This window comes from Triticum aestivum, chromosome 1B (assembly GCF_018294505.1).
Source record: "Triticum aestivum cultivar Chinese Spring chromosome 1B, IWGSC CS RefSeq v2.1, whole genome shotgun sequence".
NCBI classification, from domain to species: domain Eukaryota; kingdom Viridiplantae; phylum Streptophyta; class Magnoliopsida; order Poales; family Poaceae; genus Triticum; species Triticum aestivum.
The window spans coordinates 338,409,428-338,415,114 of NC_057795.1; positions in this window are offsets into that span (position 1 = coordinate 338,409,428).

Here is a 5,687-nt window from a genome sequence, read left to right on the forward strand (position 1 = left end):
AGACTACTTGACCAAATAAAAATCTAGCCTTTTCCCAATTTTAGTTCTTGGCAGATTTTAGCAACTTAGCACAAGTCAAGCAATCAACCTACACATGCAATTCTAAGAGTATAGCAGCGGAATGTAAAACAATTGCATATGAAGGTAAAGGGAGGAGTTTGAGGAAGCAAACGCAATGTTGACACGGAGATCTTTTATCCGTGGTTCCGATAGGTGGTGCTATCGTGCATCCACGTTGATGGAGACTTCAACCCATGAAGGCTAACGGTTGCGCGAGTCCACGGAGGGCTCCACCCACGAAGGGTCCACGAAGAAGCAACCTTGTCTATCCCATCATGGCCGACGCCCATGAAGGACTTGCCTCACTAGGGTAGATCTTCACGAAGTAGGCGATCTCCTTGCCCTTACAAACTCCTTGGTTGAACTCCACAATCTTGACGGAGGCTCCCAAGTGACACCTAGCCAATCTAGGAGACACCGCTCTCCAAGAAGTAACAAATGGTGTGTTGATGATGAACTCCTTGCTCTTGTGCTTCAAATGATAGTCTCCCCAACATTCAACTCTCTCTCACAGGATTTGGATTTGGTGGAAAGAAGATTTGAGTGGAAAGCAACTTGGGGAAGGCTAGAGATCAAGATTTATGTGGTAGGAATGGAATATCTTGACCTCAACACAAGTGTAGGTGCTTCTCTCTCAGAAAATGTATGTTGGAAGTGTAGGCATGTTCTGATGGCTCTCTCCACGAATGAAGAGTGGGTGGAGGGGTATATATAGCCTCCACACAAAATCTAACCGTTACACACAACTTACCAAACTCGGTGGGACCGAATCGTGAAACTCGGTCAGACCGATTTAGTTCATAATGTGACCGTTAGGAATTTTGGTGGGACCGATACATCAACTCGGTAGGACCGATATGGTTAGGGTTAGGGAATAACATAATCTCGGTGTGACCGATTACACAAACTTGGTGAGACCGATTTTGGTAATAGTCAAACAGAGAGTTGGTCAGGCAAACTCGGTGGGACCGATTCGCTCATCTCGGTTGGACCGAAACGTTACAAAAGGGAAACAGAGAGTTTGCATTGCAATCTTGGTGGGACCGATCGCTCATCTCGGTTTCACCGAAACGTTACGAAGGGAAAAAAGAGATTACAATCCCATCTCGGTGAGACCGAGATCCCTATTGGTGAGACTGAAAAGACTAGGGTTTCTGGCAATGGCTATGTCAACTGAACTCGGTGGCGCCAGATAGAAAGTTTCGGTGGGGCCGAGTTTGACTTTTGGTTTGGGACATATGTGGATGTGAGAAAGTAGTCGAGGGTTTTTGTAGCATATCACTAAGCACTTTGAGCAAGAAACTCATTAAGCAACACCTCACCCCCTCTTGATAGTATTGGCTTTTCCTATGGACTCAATGTGATCTTGGATCACTAAAATGAAAAATGTAGAGTCTTGTGCTTTGAGCTTGAGCCAATCCTTTTGTCCTTAGCATTTTGAGGGGTCCACGTTTCTCATCCATGCCATGCCAAACATTGAGCTTTTCTGAAATATTTATCTTGAAATAGCATTAGCTCAATGAGCTATATGTTGTTAGGAATCACCAAAACCACCCAAGGATAGTTGCACTTTCAGCGTCCCAGTCCAACATTACATGATGGCGTTCATGAGATTGGTTCTATCGACGTGCTTTTGCGGGGCCACCCAGGGATAGTTGCACTTTCAATCTCCCCCTTTTTGGTAATTGATGACAACATATATATCAAAGCTTCGACAAATGATAATAAGATTGAAAAACATCGTCGCTTTGAGAAGTATGTGATAAGCAAGAGCCCCCCCCCCCTAAATTTGTGCATTATTTAAAATTTGCTTTGGACCGCAAATGCACAATGTGTTAGGATCATGGGTTACTCTTTCAAGTCACATACATCTTGGTGGAGCGCTCAAAATGATAATAATTGAACACATGCACTCATCACCAAGCAAAGTGAATGATCATATAGGGATATAAGAGATAATATCATCCAACAAGCATTAAGGGTAGCATATGATCAAACACATGATCAAGTAGCTCACAATCACACAATCAAGAAGTTCAACCAAAAACAAGAGAGATAAAAAGCAACACTCTCTCTCGAAGCCTATGATCTATACATTTTCTCCCCCTTTGGCAACAAGTTACCAAAAAGTTCAAAAAATGCATAGTGCTAAACAACTCTCAGGCTTGGTCTTCATGAGGTGGTGTAGAGATGACTCCTAGGACGAAAGCGTCTGTAGATGTAGCTAGAGCTGGTGGAGTGGCTGCTGGAGCTGGTGGTACTGAAGTTGTGGCTGCTGGTGTAGATGTAGTAGCTCTAGTATCTGGAATAGGCACTGCAGCTGATCTCTGTCCTCTGGGCACTCTAGCAAAAGCATATATAGCAGACTTGCCCTTCTTCTCCTCCACTTCCTCCTGAAGTTGCTCAACTGTAGTTTGGATCTCAGTTACCTTGACAGCAAGAGCATAGAATTTTTGCTCAATGATCCTCTCCAAGCTCTCATGGTTTTGAGTCAGGGTGGCCAAGCCCTTCTCAATCCTCAAGGTGGAGGCAATCAGATATCCAAGCTGATCTTGCTTGCTCTTCAAGAACACTTGAGATGCCTCTTCAGCAGTTGGCATCTTTGCAGCTTTCTCTTCCCTTGCCTTCTCTCTCTTCTCATGTGCTTGAGCTGATGATGGTTCATTCTCATTCATAACAACAGTGTTGTCCTCAAAGTTAGGGTAGATGGGCAGGTGCTCCTTATCCAATTGATATTTGCCTGTGCCCATCTTGGAGTTTATGAGCTCCTGAATTTGTGGGGCATACCCACAAGATCTCTTATGATCAGCTGCTGTTCTTTTGATTGTCTCCACAATCAGACCCGTGACTTTAAACTTTTGAGGCACATCAAACAAATGTAGCAAATTGATAGCATGTCCTCTGATCATCTTGTGATCACCTGACTTGGGTAGCAATGTGTGCCTTAGGATCCAGTTGATGGTAGGCAAACCAGACAACAAGAAATGGACAGATCCAAACTTATGAGTCTCCAAAGCATCATCTGGGATCTCTTTGTACATGTGTGCCATAGTGTTATGGTCTTTCTTCTTTTCAGCATAAACATCTAAATCATCTTCACTTTCTTCTGGGGCATTGATCAACTGAGCCCATTCTTCCACAGAGGATTGGTACCTAGTACCTTCTGACATCCATATGATCTTCCCATATGGGTAGAAGTGGGCAGTGGAGTGAAACTGCATGATCAACTCATCATTCCACTTGGTGACCTTCTGGACAACAAATGCATCAACTCCACATGCTTTGAAGCTGTCATATACTCCTGGATAGTGATCTTCATTCTCCTTGATGTACTCCCAGTTAACCCATCTCATGTCATAGACAATAGGCTTCTTGTCAAGCAAGATTCTATCATAAAAGTTTTGCTGTTCCTTTGTGTGAAACCTGTAGTCAACAACAGTTCTTCTCCTGACAGCATATGGATCAGACTGTCTCCATAATCTCAGTCCCGAATCCTTCCTGATTTTCATGTTCTCTGCAACAGGATGTGCATCATTGTGATCAGGGATCTTGGGCTTCAGTTTTCTCAAAACAAGTGAATCATCTTCTTCTGCAGCTTCAGGCACTGGGGCGTTGTTCTTCTCCTCAGCTGGGATACTTCTGGTGTTCCTCTTGGGTTTAGGCTTTTGAGCTGGAGCACCAGCCTCTTCCTCATCGGAATCTCTCCTCATGGAGGGCTTGCCAAGGACTTTGGCAGTAGTTGTTCTTGCCCTCTTCTTTTTCTTGTCTTCACCAACAACTTCTTCTTCTGATTCAATGGTGAACTTCATAGTTTCACCTGTGGCAACCTTCCTGGGTTTGGATGTAGGCACTCTCCTGGCAGGTGCCTTCCTGTTCATGCCTGGTTTAGTTGCAGCAGCTGTGCCATACTCCTTTTTCAGCACATTTTTCCTTGAAGTGGCCTCATCCTCAACAACCACATAATCCTCATCTTCTGAATCTGAGATTTTCTTCTTCCTTGTCCTGGTGGCTGCCTTTGGCAAGTTACCGGGTGTGCTCCTGCTGCCCTCATCATAGATGCTTGAGGGACTAGTGCCCTCACTCAATTGAGCTTGCTCTTCAGACTTGTTCTAGCTATCACTTTGATCAGACATCTCTGCAAACTCACTGACAGCAGACCCTGTGAATAGATATAGATGAGGTAGAGTAGATAAGCATCACAAAGTACAGAGGTTTTGCAAAACAATTGAGTCAAAAACTTAGTTTTAGTTCTCAACAGAAAGCATTTTGGAGCTACCAATTTGTAAACTCGGTGATACCGAAGCAACTTTTGGAACCTAAACTAGTGAACTCGGTCAGACCGAGTCACAGTTTGGTGGCATCGAGACTGCTAGGGTTTCACAGAGAATCAAACTCGGTCACACCGATTTGCAATTCTCGGTTAGACCGAAAATCGCATGTGCAATGGCCTAAGCCAAATCGGTGAGACCGATTTCAACAACTCGGTCGGTCCGAGATGAGTTTGACGGAAACCTAACCCTAAATTTTCAAATCAAATCTAATCTACAGGATGTTTTCGCTGGACATGATGATTTCATACGTGGCAAGAATCATGGCAAAGCAATGTGCTACGAATCGGAGTTAATGAATAGCACAAAGTATCAAGTTCATACCCTAACTCGGCGGTGAACTTGCTACGACAACAACGGCGGGGCAGATTGCCATTGACGGCGGCAGGAGGTCGCTGGCAGCGAGAAGACGATCCAGAGACCCGAAGAGGCAGAGCAGGTTACGCGCGGGTAAAGAGTTTTGGAAAATTTTCCAAAATTTGACCAGTCAGTATATATAACCTGACCCTGTCGGTGTGACCGAGTGGAACAACTCGGTGGCACCGAGATGCAAAACTGCGAGCAGTTACTGCAACTCGGTGTGACCGAAAGGTTCTAATCAGTTGCACTGAGGTTGAAAACCTAGATCAACTTAGTGATCCCGGTATGGCCGAAAAGGGTGAATTGGTCAGACCAAAATGCACAAAGAGGTTTTGGAAGTTTAAGTCTATGACGAATTGGGGACTCCGAGTCCTCCTCACACATAGTGGTTCAAATCTGACTTGATCAAACTTTGTGATATAACATGAATAGGGTTTGAGACAAGAAAAGCATAGATAGCTAGAGAAGGTTCTTAGGCATTCTTGTCCATCCACTTGGCAAAAGGAAAGAAACCAAACAATCAAAACAACAAGTGGACGTCCTTGAATGAGTAAAATGTGCAATCAAAATGCTCACACAATAAAATGGCAAATGAAATATGTGGCAAAGCATGCACAACCAATTCTAGCATCTATCAAACAATTGGCGATGACTAGGTCATCTATATATGAGTATATTGACTTAGGAGTCAAATGAGAACATTTGATCATAGGTCATACTCATCGTTTAAGCACAAGTGGGGTTACCACTTTTACATAAAGCATTGTTGTGTTCACACCATTAGAGTTGCTTTAGCTCAACTCTTAGAGTAAAGCTCCCCCTAGATGTGAGATCCCCCCTAAGAGGTGTGAACTAACCTTGGGTTCTGTCGATGATGACTTCATGTAGGTGTTGAAGATGTGGATGCTCAATGTTGATGTAGATCATTTGGAGCAGTCC